Raw genomic sequence first — 15900 nt, forward strand, 5'->3', positions numbered from 1 at the left:
GAAAGTGCAATAAATAATGCCGAAGCTCATCACTTCAAATCACCTTCTAACTTTTTGGGGGGATATGCTATATTTAATTATAATTAAAAGTATAATTAGAAGTAATTAAAAAAAGTAAAAGTAATTCAATGTCTATTTATACATTATATGTTAATATATGTGGTAATAACCTTTTAATTAAAAGTTTCTCAAAATATTAGTTACAGTAGAAGTGTGTGTAAACTGACTGCAGAGATCATGCAGATTTTTGATCAGCAGACCTATAAACAAAAACCAAACCCCATGCATGAATATATTAATTTTTCTGCTGTGTGGGAGATTTGATTTAATAAACCATCTCTACCCCTCAGCTGCACTGTTAGAGACTGAACTGTGCTCAGTTAAAGTTATAAGCACAAGCCTCCCGTGGTCATGACAGGGCATTTCAAGTCAAGTGCACATTATTGTCTGTACCGTACAAGACAATAGCTAATAACCACTGACTCTGCTCGCTGATTGTGATTGGTTAGAGATGTGTACCACTGGCTGGAGGTATGGAAAAGAGACTCATTACAAACTAGAAGGCAATAAAGTGAGCTCATTTACTCCTAACAGCCTAACTACCCTCAGCAATGGGTCCCCTGCTGGAAATTTGGGTCGATGGAGAAGCAGTAATTACACTTCCGTCTAAGTGTCTTAATGTGACTGCCTCCATTGTTTACTTCTCTGTCTCCTACAAAACATTGGCTGATGGATCATTTTCATTTCCAGTTAAATCTGTGAGTGTATGTGTGTGTCTGTGTGTTGCCACATACATGTACATTTGTGGGATTATTTCTTCTCCATATTGTAAAATGAGATCATCAGTCTGGCACAGTTTGTTTGCTCTCTCTGGCACAAGCTTTCTCTTTCAAAATTTGTTAATGTGTTAATGTTTTTTAGTTAGTTAGTTTGTTTTTTTTTATCTGTGCTGTTAAGAACTCATAACTTTTTGCTCATTACACACTGTCAATCTAATAGTGTGACCAGTGCCCAAAGCTTGAACTCAAATTGGTGTAGAATGCAAACATAAGTTATTTGGTCAAGTATGACTTTATGTGACTCAGGGTTTAAAGTCAAGGTTATTTGTAGTCATATGCATAGTCAGTGTATTACCTTCAGTAGATTCAGATCAGCGCTCTGCCACTTATAGGAGAGGCAGCAAGAAACACAGCAGAGCACACGAGCAGAGCGATGAGCTGTTGTGCACGGGGCCTGCAGAAGTTTTAGACCCTCTTAAAAGATGCCCACTGAAACAATTCAATATCCACTGAAATATACGCTTCATTTAGAATATTTTCAGCTCTTTATCTTCCTGTCAAAATAGCACTTTCCTTTGGCACACTTTTCTCAAACATTGAACTGCCGTATTCCTACGTATAACCACACCTGCAGCACGCACTGTAATACCCTGATGCTGCTGGTCAGCTGAGTGAATCAGAAAGAGCTAAAAGAGTTGCTTCGACACAACAGGAATAACCCATCTTCCCCAAATTGCAGGTAGCCACAGGCAAAGCTTGCTGGTGGTTGATAGCTATTGTATTCATTTACACCGTGTTTCCCAATGAACAGAGGGAAAGAGTTGAGCATCAGGGTGGACCAAAGCCAAAACAACAAACAGACAAATCTATCTGAAAACAAAACAGGTAACCTATCCAATTTACCCATCCAAATTACAATAACTAACCTCCCTAACTAACATATACAGGAGAAAACGTGACCGAAAGATGTGGCAGTCCTGCACTCCCAACTGCCATGTACAAAGAAGCTAGAAGTATTGCAAAGCCTCAGGTATACAAATGATGATGTGTCCAGTTGGTAAATGGTGAATGGACTGCACTTAAATCCAACTGCTTTATAACGGAAGCCACATTCAAACATTATTCATACAGCACTTTTCCCTATGCTTTTTTTCCCTACCATACATGCACCTCACATCTTGGCCAAGGATACTTCAAAACACGGACTGGATGAGCTAGATAGGAAAGAGTTGTGAGCATCTTTTAATTGTTTATGTTGTTTGTGTGCTTGTTACTGGCAGTGGCTGACACAGTGTTAGTGGTTGTGCTAATGCCAACTCTTGCTCTCTGTTTCAGTTTTATTTTGCCCCACCGCCAGTCCCCACAAGTTGATGGGATTGGCCCCTTAGGTTTGTGACGTATGAATTCCTGGCTGTATGTCACGGTGTTGACTGATTATTTTGCTCATGATATGCATTTTATCATATAAAAAGAAATCACATGGACATGTTAACAAGGTTAAAAACTTGATTTTCATCAGAGTGGGTCTAGACATCCACTTACTCACTTTAAGCTATAACATGTACATATCATCCATCACACATCACAGGCTGTATTTACAGTAAACAGCGGTGGAGACATGCATACAGTATACATAACCACCTGTTGTATGCATATAAAATAACTTACATGACCCACTTAATGTTTCTTCCAGTTCTCCAGGCACTCTCCCACACTTTTTACCACCAGTTTCCTAGTTTACAACCTGAGGAACTGGTTGGCTTGTATAGAGATGTTGGTTCCAGTGTTGTTGTTGTTTTCCCTCTTCCGGATTGTACATTAAAGCAATATGTTTATGCTTATTTATCTTTGTTGTCCTTGTTTTTGCTGTATGTCCATGTGTATCTCCCTGAATATTGTTACTGGTACTGTGAACTTTGTGTGAGTACATTGAGACACTGGAGACCAGCATCTAATTCCGTGTATGCACGAACATACTTGGCCAATAAAGCTGATTCTGATTTTTTGACAGAACCCATCCATTTCTGGCCATTATCCAGGTCTGGGTTGTGGTAGCTAAGAAAGGTAGCCCACACGTCCGTTTTCCCAACCTCCAGCTCTTCCTACGGGATCCCAGGCCAGATTGACTGTGTAATTGCTCCAGTCTGGATTTGCCCCGTGGGAGGAGACTGAGATGGACGTGCCCAGAAAACCTCTAAAGAGAGGCATCCTTGTCAGATTCTCAAACCACCTCATCTGGCACAAATCGACAACACGAAGCAGCGGTTCTACTTCTGATTCCCTCTGGATTTCTGAGTTTTACCAAGGCAGCTGGTACAACACTTGCAATTACTGCTGACCCCGCTGCAATCTGCCTGTCAAATGTTACATCAAATCCTACCCTCACTCTTGAACTAGAGCCCAAGATACTTGTATGCTTGTGGCAGCAATTTGCTCCCAAGTCTTCAGCAACGGAGTGAACATGACTTATGACATGGCGCTGACTCTCACCATCCACTTACATGTAAACTTGCTTGGAGTGTAAACTGTTCAAAAATTTGCCTGTGCAAAGCACTGAACTTTTAGCAGCTGAGAGGTTGTAGTCACTACATCACCAAGTTTTCTGCACTGCCTATTTGCACTTCACCTTGCCACCCTCTGGTGTGATTAAGCACTCAGGCCTGTGGAAATCAGAAACTTGAGCAAAGTGACTTTGGCTAAGGAATGGTGTGAGTAGCTCAAATACCTGGAATGACCATGTAGAGACACTGCTCCTTCGTGTAGAATGAAAGGAGACAGTTGAGGTTACGGCATCCTAATCAGATTGATGATGGCTCCCTGTGGAGGAGATACTGGAAGGACTACAAATCCCATCTGAGGAAGAGGACATCTGGGCTGCTTTGATAAAACTGCTCCCACTGTGAATAAGAACTAGATAGGCAGCAAAAAAATATGGATGGATAGAACACAGCAAAACCCAGTGCAGGGACACTGCAATGTGGAAGGCATTAAATTTAAATTGGGGCTTTAAAATGCATCCTGTGGTAAACTTTGTTAAAGTTTGAGAATGTTTCATTTAAATTGGGTCTCGCGACGTTGTGCGCTTTGCTGACACATCCATTCACCCCAGTCTTTCAATTGCACCTCATGGTCTTCATCAGCAGTTGTAACTCTAACTGCTGATGAAGACTGCAGTTGGTAGCTCAGAAAAAACTAGTAAGTGAACCCTGAAGTGATAGTTGAGATAGTAATTGATGTTAGGTTTTGTGAGGTAGTTGTGAATAGTCAGTGTAGATTCGGATCAGTGTGCTACCAGTTAGGAAGGGCAGCAAGGAGCAGGGCACACTAGCTGAGCGATGAGCTGCTGTGGATGGGGCCAGCAGAAAAAAATGAGTTTTAGACACTTTGAAAAAATATTCAGTGAAACAATCCAATATCCCTTGAAATGTGCGCTTCATTTAGAATATTTTCAGCGATCCGAATCTACTGCAGGTAATACACTGAGTATACACAACTACCTCACACAACCTCACGTTAAATTACCTGAACTATCACTAAGTTAATTACCTACACTTGCCTACACTTCTACTGCTGTTTCTAAGGTCAAGAATTAAGTTGTCAACCTCATTCCTTTTATTTTTGATGCATTTTTAATTGACTAAAACTTTTTTGTCTTGTCTTAGTCAAAGGAATCTATGAACATTTTAGTCTAGTTTTAGTTGACCAAATCAATAAGATATATTAGTCTTTTTAGTTGCAAGATTAGGTGACAAATATGTGAACCTTTCAGTCAAACTACCGCATGGTTTGGTTTCAAATAAGATTCCATCCAACTGATTTTAGGCCAAAAGAAAACTGAAATGAAAATAAGCCATGTTGCACGAGCAAGAATGCAGCTTTGCAGAGAGGGTTTCAGATCTGATTATATTAATTTGACCAATACATCCTGACCAAAAGAGGACAAAGTCTGGAAGGACAAAAAAAGACGCAAAATAAATGTAATCTAACTCTTGATAACACAAACCCTGAAAAACCCTGTAAAACAGCCCTGCAGTAAATCACACCCTTTTAATGTTCACTTTTCTCAGCACTGTGCCAGACAGGTGTTGGGTTTTTTTTGTAATTTTTTAGGCCTTAATGGTTGTGTTGCAATAGATTCTATTTTAATGTTTATACATTACTGCAATTGAACTTTTCCATTTAAATAAATCTGTAATGAAAATATCTGTATCTTTGCCGACTACACAAACTAAATATTCGATAGCCGGCCGCTCCTGGCTGCCAACCAGGAGAAGTTATTTTGAAACTCCATTTTAGATGCTTTTTTTGTCAACATTATTGTGTGGCAATTCAGTCACAGTGGTTTTTTAAGTTATTGGGGCTTTATTGGATTGGACAGAGAGGGGATCGAGAGCCGAGCAGTGACATGCAGTCACAGTGAGTTGAGGCTGTCAGTTTCACCTCGTCAGTGTCTTGTCTTTGAATATGTTTCGTCACAATTTTCAGTCATGGAATTAGCACTGTTTCCGAACCTGACAATTGAAACAGCACATAGTGATTGTTCAGGTGTGCAGAGGTGAGAAACTAGGCAGGATTAAAGTCTTTTTTCACTTTTTGTGTGTATTGCAACCTGCGAGCAAAGACTGTCTGAGGCACTGTTATCTCCATTTGAAAAATTATTGCCCCCGCCTTGTCCCTCACAGAAGAGAGACCGACCTGTTCTCCAGGGAGAGGAGATGTAAAACTACACTGAGACACAAAGATATCTCCTTATTATTATCAAATCTTAACATAAACACCAGAAACGTGAAAAATATGGGACCTTTAGGTCTGGGAAAAAGCAAAGCAGTGATCACACCGGTTATTTGACAGCAAAATCAACTTTCTCCTCATCTCTCCCCACATCACCTCAGCCCTCTCCTTACCTGTCTGTCTTCCCAGTCCAGGCCATGATGTTTCAGAGGCAGAAGCCTGGTGTTTGCAGTGAGGGGACCTGCCCATCAGTAGGATGGGCTTCTTTGTGGCTCGGGGAGGGATTACTGTGCATTCAGGCAGCTTCACATGGTGAGCCGCAGCCTGTCTGATCAGAGAGGCACTCGCCCATCTCCACACCTCACCCCCTGGAGCCCATGATTTCACAAGGATTAGTGCACAAAGTCACCTAATCTCTCTCTCCGCTCTCTTTCTATTGATGGCCATCTCAAACATGAATGCATACACACTTGCACTGGTGCAAGTGCAAAGACTCACTCAGAAAACAGTCAGCCAGAGACTTCAAATAAAACACTGTAAAAGTGTAAAATATGGGACCCTAATGCCAAGCTAGGATAATCACATCTTCACTTCTGTAAAGATATTTCCCAAAATGTTGAAGATTTTCCTGAAATATCCACTTTCCTTAGAGGAACTTGATAAACACAAAAGACGTTAAGTGCTCTCTTAAAGATGTGTTGTTATCTTTAGGGTGTTTCTTTCATCTCAAATGGGTCCATAAAATTTATTTGTTGTGTAGTCAATATTGTCTAGTTATTCATTTGTCACAAAATGCTTTGCAATTAAAATATTTGCAATGGTACATCTTATACAGTATTATTTAATACTTTAAGAATGAGTAGTCGCTTGTACTGTACGATTGCAATCATCATTTTGTTCTTGCATTAATGCATTAATACATTAATAATGTTGGTGTTTATTTACATAATTCTTTTTAAGTGAACAAAAACTTTGTGCAGAAAAGTGAGAGATGACAGAGTCTTTGGTGGTGAGACCCAAATGTGATCTCATTATATTAAAAAGGGGGAGGATGTTGTGCGTAGTGTTTATGAAATCCCTCTGGGTCTAGACACTAGTGGTGGTCGTGGCGATGGAATGAATAGGACACAGATCTGGAAGTGATTAGGAATGGATTCTGATGAGCTCAACCTAGACACTGGACATGAAGTCTGGAGGTGAAAGGGCAGGAAGAGGGTCGCAGCGCTGCTGGAATGACAGTTGACAGCAAGAGAGAGCGGATTTAGTTTATTTTGTCAGCAACGACATGAGTGGCTGACTGACATCAAGATAAATATGTTTATGTTAATGTTTGACTGAACTTGGGCTAAGCTTCATTGCTGCTGTGTTCTGCTTGTTTAGGATAGAAAGTCACATCAGGCATCAACCTCAGTGAGAGAGGACGAAGGTAACATCTAAAGTCATGGCTTCATACCGTGGTATGTGAACACTGGTGAATCCTGGAGTGAAGACCGTGGTGCACATTTCAAACTCAATGACATTTAAATATGCAGTGAAGAAAATCTAGAAATGCTTGGTATTTGCTTTGATTTGGCATGTTGAGGAGACTGGAATGGGGACCACCATCACAACCCCAACTGTTTTAAAATTGCTGCTCCACCTCTGAACACAGGTGTAATTCATAGAATGATGGCTGAATTCCTCTTGGCTGGTCCTGGTATTATTCATGCTGGCCCACTGTCTGGGACACTGAATAGAACACAGCCATTATTAATGGCACTTGCACCTTTATTACTATGAAAAGTCAAATGACTGCTTTAGTAAAGGTCTAGCACACAGACCTTTCTACAAAGTCTACTGGCTGCAGTTATCTGTGAGTAGGATGTACTAAACAGTTTCCCACTATATGTTCATGATGTAACACCACCTTTTCTTTTTCTATTTGTCTAGTTTTTTTTCCTTTTGAACCATTCTTGTTGATTTAACTGATTTTTTTTTTAATTTAGGTGTAGGTGACTTAAATAAAAGAGTTAATATCAATGGTAATCATTAGCTGTTAGAAATGTTAACATATATAAAACAAATGGTCCACAGTTCTGTCACCATAGCAACTTGAAAAACCTTTTTTAACATGAAATGTTAAATGGGAAACGGAGGTTTTGAGCAATCGACCATTGTTAAACAGTTACATTAGCTGTAAGAAATATGGGACACTCCTAATTGCTGAATTTATGAACAGAAGCCTTGTTCATTTTTTCAAATCTCCAAACAGTAAATAACTTCTGCCCCCAATAAGTGTTGGGAGAACTGCAGGCTGGTACCAAATGGCAGAACACAGACACCTAATTCAATCAGAAAGCCCTAGGGCGGCCGAGCATGGCTAACCACATCATGGTTAAGCATCTTGATTTTGTCAGAATTATAGAAAATGACAAGTGAACTTGGCATGAACCACAGAGTCAGGGTGGAATCCTCGTATTGGCATTTCATAATCTAAGCAGGGCGGTGCCAGAAAATCAATACTTTTCAGCCTCCTTTTCTGCTGTTTTCTCCCCCTGAGTCTGAGGAAGACTCTGAAACATCACATCCCAGCAGCACAGTAACAAGCACAGACACTGTACAGCCACGAGTCACACACAAATGCTTGCAGTATTGTAGAGACCCGATGCTTTCTCATTCTTTGAATGTGTGATCGCTGTAGGCAACATGAAATGTGATTTCTTCTGCCCATAAACTGCATTAATCTCCACTACGTTAACCTACTCATGTAAGAACCACAAACACAAAGTGCACAAGGATGAGGTGGATCCAGATCCAGTCTTGGTATATGAAATATGAAACCAGTGTTGTGACACCAGTATAATATGTGACTGTGGGCCACAGTGACACATGTGAACAGTATCAAAGAGAATTCCAGTTGCATTTTTATCAATACATTTTTTACATTAGCCTTTGATTATGTTCTGGCCCGCCATGTAATGAATTAGAAAATCTGGTCTTGGTCTGAGGTCTTGGTCTGATTTCAGGTAAACACTCAGAGAAACCAAACCCTACAAGGTTGGAGGGTGGGTCCAGGCTTGGGGCATCACTGAGGGCGGTGACTGCTTTGCTGAGACATCACAAAGTTACAAAATTCCTGACAGCTCATTTTAAGGCTCAGTTTCTGAATACAGCCTGTTTGCATTTCTCTGTGGACTGAGGCTTTGATACTTTCACAGTATTAATATAGAACCTAGACCTGCTTTATAATCACAAACACATGGACATCTACCTTTATACAATATTGGACCTTTAATTTATGGAAATAGAAATAAATTTCAGTCTTAACTCAAAATCGCGTGTTGTAAATTGTCAGATCAGAAGACATTTTAAGAATGAAACATGAATGAGTAAGGAATGATGAGCTCCAGTAATCTGAGTGTGTAGACCGCGGTTGAAGCAGCCTGGTGTTGCATGCATGTAATCTAATCATGGTAAACATGGTGGATGGTCGTGCATCCTGGTGTCAGAGGCTGCAGATTTATCAACATACAGTAGCAAGAAAGATTGTGTGAGCCCTTTGGAATTTAGAAGCTGATGTTCTTCATTAATTGTTATAAAATGTGATCCAATCTGCATCTAAGTCACAAGTACAGACAAACACAATATGCTTAAACCACTAACCCACCAAAAATTATAATCTTTTATATCGTTATCGAACACACTCATTAGACATTCACAATGCTGTTTAGCCATATTCTCAGGGTGTCTCAGGGTGAGAGCTGCTCTCTTTAGAGAATTCTACAGCATCTTTGTTGGGTTCAAATGAAGGTTCTGATGCTCTGACTGGGCCTTGCTAGAATGTGGATTTTCCTCATCATTCTTTAGATTCACAATATTTGAGGTCCGGTGCCCAGAGGCAGCAAGGCCCAAAATCACAATGTTGTCACAGTACAAGCTTAAAACATGCAGTGATGTTTACTTTTGAGAGCAGAAGCTTCGTCCTTGCTTCATGTAACCATGCACCATGACTTGGTTTGGTATGAACAGAGATGTTAAACAGCTCCAATGATTCCTGTAAGCCTTTAGCTGTTTACCCTGGGGTTCTTCATACCTCATTGAGCATCTGCATTTTGCCTTTGGAGTCATCTTAGCTGGACACCCACTGCTAGAGAGAGTATCCACAGAACTAAATAGTCTCCATTCACATACAGTTTGTCTCTGGACTATTCAATATCTAAACTCCTTGAGATGACTCTGTAACCCTTTCCAGCTTCACACAAATCAGCTATTCTTGATCAGGAGTCTTCTGAGGCGTGGGTCACATAAGCAACTACTTCTTGTGAATAGCAAATTGAAAATGTCAAAAAAAAGGTTCCTTTCGCATCAGGAGCAGAATTAAGGGGAAAAAAAGTAGAAGTTGAGTCATGATTACCCAACCAGCAGAATAAACATTTCATACACAACAAAGGGATACTAGATGTTATTAACCCTAAAAGACTTGGCTTTACTAAAATATCACTATACTTCACATCACTGATGACTGGTACGGAAAAATCCAACATCCTGTCTACACTGAATGCATCCTCCATGTTTTCCAATTCTTTCTGCAGATAGGCTTTAGTTCTAAGTTTCCTACACTGCTCACACTTTATATAGGCAACTTCAAGTCTAAATTTAAGAGGTAAACACTGATTGTGTATTGGTTTGTGAGCATGGTTGAAACACTTCTGAGAGCTGCTGTCTTGGTGCTGTGATGTTATTATGACACCCAGGACCAGAGGAATTATGTTTTTGGGTTTTCCGCCTGTCCAACTGTCCCATTCTTGTGAATGGGATGTCTTGCAACGCCTTGAGGGAACTTCTTAAAATTTGGCACATACATTCACTTGCACTCAAAGATGACCATATTTCCTGCAACTTGGCTTCGTTAAATAATGGCGACAAGTATTTTTTATGATGTCACAGTGAAGTTGACCTTTGACTCTCTCAGTATAAAATGTCATCACTTCATCATTTTATCCAATAAACATGAGATTTAACATTGCAAATGCAATTTAACATTGTGTTAAATTTAACATAGTTAAATTGCATGATATCTAGCCGATTAATTTATCAGTTATGGCCAAAAATATGTTTTGTGAGGTCACAGTGACCTTGCCCTTTGACCACCAAAATCTGATCAGTTCATTCTTGATGTCAAGGGAATGCTTCTGCCACATCTGAAGAAATTCGCTCAAGGCATTACCAAGATATCATGTTCACGAGAATGCGGACGGACGGACAACCTGAAAACATAAAGACTCTGGCTCTGGTTGTCCATAGAATACACAATTTCATAGTAATCTGTCTCTTAGATTTATATAGCCTATACAAAGGTAGCATTTTGTCCTGCAGAGGAAAGGAATGTGCAAATATACACTCAATGGCCACTTTATTAGGTACACCTGTTTACGTAGATATCTAATCAGCCAATCACATGGCAGCAACTCGGTGCATTTAAGCATGTAGACATGGTCAAGACGACCTGCTGAAGTTCAAACCAAGCATCAGAACGGAGAAGAAAGGTGATTTAAGTGACTTTGAACATGGCATGGTTGTTGGTGCCAGACGGGCTGGTCTGAGTATTTCAGAAACTGCTGATCTACTGGGATTTTTCTGCACAACCATCTCTAGTGTTTACAGAGACTGGTCTGAAAAAGAGAAAATATCCAGTGAGCAGCAGTTCTCTGGGAGAAAATGACTTGTTGATGCCAGAGGTCAGAGGAGAATGGCCAGACTGCTTCGAGCTGATAGGAAGGCAACAGTAACTCAAATAACCACTCGTTATAAACCAAGACAAGCATCTCTGAACCTACAACACGTCGAACCTTGAAGCAGATGGGCTACAGCAGCAGAAGACCACACCAGGGGCCACTCCTGTCAGCTAAGAACAGGAAACTGAGGCTACAGTTCACACAGGATCAACAAAACTGGACAATAGAAGACTGGAAAAACATTGCCTGGTCTGATGAGTCTCGATTTCTGCTGTGACATTCAGACGTAGGGTCAGAATTTGGTGTCAACAACATGAAAACATGGATCCATCCTGCCTTGTATCAACAGTTTAGGCTGGTGGTGGTGGTGTAATGGTGTGGGGGAGATTTTCTTGGCACACTTTGGGCCCCTTAGTACCAACTGAACATCGTTTAAATGCCACAGCCTACCTGAGTATTGTTGCTGACCATGTCCATCCCTTTATGACCACAGTGTACCATCTTCTGATGCTGCTTCCAGCAGGATAACGCACCATGTCACAAAGCTCAGATCATCTCAAACTGGTTTCTTCAACATGACAATGAGTTCACTGTCCTCAAATGGCCTCCACAGTCACCAGATCTCAGTCCAACAGAGAACCTTTGGGATGTGGTGGAACGGGAGATTCACATCATGGATATGCAGCCAACAAATCTGCAGCAACTGTGTGATGCTGTCATGTCAATATGGACCAAAATCTCTGAGGAATGTTTCCAGCACCTTGTTGAATCTGTGCCTCGAAGAATTAAGGCAGTTCTGAAGGCAAAAGGGGTCCAACACGATACTAGCAAGGTGTACCTAATAAAGTGGCCGGTGAGTGTATATGGTTTAAATCTTTGGATAGTGTGAACATGTCTGCATGTCTTCGCATGAGATCATTTTGTTTTTTGGGGCGCACGTTGGCCTGATGGTGGGGGCAGAGGAAAATAGCTTGCCAGACAAACTAAATTACATCAGCATCTTTACCAGCATGGGACTGGATTTCATTTCTGCTCTTACAACCCTCTTTCTACAATTGTACATCTGGCTGGAACTTATTCCTATGCTTTATTATTTAAGTTTCAAACCGTAAAGAATTATGACTGTAAAGATGGTTTTACAATGAAAACAGGGTTTATCTTCCCCAGCCTGAGTCGTATATGCAGTAGTTTCCCCATCCTGATACAAACAGAGGGCTGTGGGGGGAAAGCAAAACAGAGATTGAAAAAAAGTAGGCAAAGAGAAAAACTCAGAGGGACTCCTTTCAGTGCAAACAAACTTACTTTTCATCAGGTGCTATTACACGTCCCATTCACATTTATTGGATTGAGTCCATGCAACATAACCAAGGTGCTGACAGGGGCTGATTACTCCAATAAGTCTCACAGCCCTAGAGGAAGGGTCACCCAGAGGACAGGTATGCAGAAGGGCCTTCTTGAGGGCCACAGCGTCCCAGACTAGAGTCTTGACCAAAGTATGACTAATATCCCTCATTTTCCCTTTTCCTCTTGTTAATCTTTTTTGGATGTTTGTTTAGCTTCCTAATGCCGTCACCAACATCACATTTTCAGTGTAGACATTTTAATGTAAAATGCCCATATTGAACTATATAATAGACCAGTGGTTCCCACTCTGGGCAGTCTGGCCCCCATTGGGTCCCAAGATAAATCTGAGGAGTCACAAGATGACCAAATGAATGAGAATGAGAGGTATAAGACCAAAGTTTCATACTCTGGTCACAGTTTGACACAGGTAACAGATGAAACAGCTGAAAGACAAAAAAGCAGAAGATCAAAACAGTTGGAAGCTCAGAAAAAAGCAATTGGGATCTTCATTTAAGATTATTTTTTGCCCATATAGTTTATTTTTGCTGATTTTCTTCTTTTTCTTGTTACAAAAAATATATCTTTCTTTTCTTGGTCGCTTAAAGTGACAGGTTGGTTATTTGATGTGGGGTTGTGTGAGGTACTTCATCTGTAGTCAGTGTATTACCTGCAGTAGATTCAGATCAGCGCACTGCCAGTCAAGCTGAATGAGGTGCTACTGGGGTCGGGGTCACCCCGCAAAAATGTGTTTTAGCCACTTTTTAAAAATCCCCACTGAAAAAAAGCTTATATCAGTTGAAGTGAACGCTTTATTTTGAATATTTTTACCACTTTATCTTGCTGTCAAACAGTCCTTTCCTTTGTAATGACAATTTGAGAACCATTTCACTACCGTAATACTGCGCACAAGCGCAACTACAACACACACTGTATCACTGCAGATCAGCTGTTTGAGTCCGACAGACTGAACTGCTCGGTGCGCTTGTGTGTAGGAATTTGGTAGTTCAATGGTTGAAAAAATACAGCTCCAAAGAAAGGGGCTGTTTAACGGTGAAACTCACCTCCACATCAAATAATGTGAACTAACACTTTAAGAGCGGGAAAATGATGCCTTTAAATTGAACTGCTCACAGTTCATATCCACATTGGAGCCATAAACTCTGACAAGGGTTCACAAGAACACATTGCATTATTTTGAGGGGCCACAAGCCAAAAAGATTGGGAACCACTGTGTTAGAGAACCATTTGAAATTTTGCACTTCAAGATGCAAGTAGATTAGAGACGTTTGTTACCAAACCATTAACCTTAACCGACAACATTAAAGTGTAGGCCTTCATCACACATGAGCTGCTGCTGTGGACAGAGTAAAACAAATTAGACCACACAGAAAATATTTCACTTAAAGGTTAAAGTAAACAGAAAATAGAATCAAGACTTTCTATTGAGCAAAAACTAATGAACAGAACAAAAAAAAAACATACATCGCCTCCTCTGGCGCTGAGCATGTTGTGTACAACTCTCCCGTGTAAATATTAAATAACTTATTGAAATAAATAGCAAATATTAGCCAGATTTTCGAATGCATAAACAGATTAACAAAATGAAAACACACTCCTCCAGCTCTGAGAGCACTTTAACAAAAACCTCTTCCTCCTCCTCCTCCTCCTCCTTCTCTGCTCTCAGTTGATTGCAGAAACAACAGGTTTACTAAACGGGAACTTGCAATCAAATAAATAGGCCAAACTCAGTCCTCAGCACAGTGTCTACTGCTTTTTTTTTCTCAGAAACAGCCACACGCTGTGGGGTTAGCCTGGTGCACAGTCTGTTAACTGTCAGATGGTACTGATGTCCCAGGGTATTTAACTGTTGAAGTGATAGTATTAAATTCTTATTATCTATTAACGCTCAATTATGAACAACACTAAGGTGGAGCCTTTTAACTTAGAACTGTAATGATAATAATTATGTCCCATGAGTTATTGATATCCTTTGAAATCATCAATCTGTCACTGAGCTGTTCTCTGAGCTATTCACTCTTTTGTCTTCTGCCTCAGATCCATACATCCAGTGGCTGTTCGTCAGTCAGTGCTGCTGCCACTGTTCTGCAGAACCCAGGAGTACGTGGCTTAGCGCCTTTCAAAGCCTGCCTGCCATTCAAACACACACAGCCAACCCAGCTCCCCCTATGAGCAAACAGCCTGTACACACACACACACACAAAAACAGCAACTAGAGGGATCTGTTCATGGGTTGTGTGCTGGTGGAGGCCAGGAAACCTGCAGCCAAGAAGCAAATGGAGGGAGACTTAAGAAAGCCCTCCACTCCTGATAACAGTATCTCTTTAGCCTACAGTTGTGCCAACAAGCATTCATTCAGTGGCACCATGTTCACAGGCCTCGCTCAGCTTATTGTAATTGATGAGCTAAGCGCCAAGTTGTGACCAGAAGCTAAATATAGCACTGTGACTATACAAAGGCTTTGACTGAGGCAGACACACTGCAGACACAATGGGCCGATGAGGCGACCACAGTGTGACGGATCACAGGACAGACAGGGCGTACAGCCTCTGTGGGAACTGGACTTTTTCATACTTCTATATGTAACCATACCATATGATATCTATATTCACTTTGTTTGTTGGGGGCAGTTAACATGAATTTATATTAAATGATAATTCTAGCCCTGATTCTCAGTCCCCAAGAGGAAAAACTGAACAGAATCAGAGGCCTGATGTGAAACATAACAGTATTGGTGTCTGTCCCATCATCTCCCTTTCACACAGATGTCGATCCAGCTATGTAACGACCTTTGCTGCAGGCTTTAAGGCAAAACAACGCAATGCTTCCCCATTTCTTGTTTGCACCTTTTATACAGAAGGACGAGGAGTAACAAAGGTGCAATATCCCTGCCTTGAACAGGCTGTGTAAAAGGGGGCTAAAGCCTCCAGGTTGAGGTAGGGGTGGCAATCAAGATTTATTTAAAACACGCAGGATGAAACAACAGGAGCCGACCAAAAGGATTTACGGAGAAAAAAACCAATACAGTTAAATAATTAAGATAATTAAAAATAAAGCAAAAGTATATATAGTCAGGAAATGTTGGTTGTTTTTATCTGCATTTTAAGTGATGATTGGTTTCCTGATGACTGCTGTAAGTCAAGTAAGTGGATCAGTTTATCTGGATTAGTGGCATTTGGGCAATTTGAGGTTAAATTGGATAAATGACAAGGTGGAATATCCGACATTTACTTATGCTGACTGGAGGGAGGGGAGGAAAGTATGGCCCAGGCCCTTTGGAAAATTGACAATGAGTGGAACCATTGATCAAAGGG

The sequence above is a fragment of the Trachinotus anak genome, unplaced genomic scaffold (genome assembly GCF_046630095.1).
Source record: "Trachinotus anak isolate AG129_WGS33_773 ecotype Australia unplaced genomic scaffold, CSIRO_AGI_Tana_v1 ptg000016l, whole genome shotgun sequence".
NCBI classification, from domain to species: domain Eukaryota; kingdom Metazoa; phylum Chordata; class Actinopteri; order Carangiformes; family Carangidae; genus Trachinotus; species Trachinotus anak.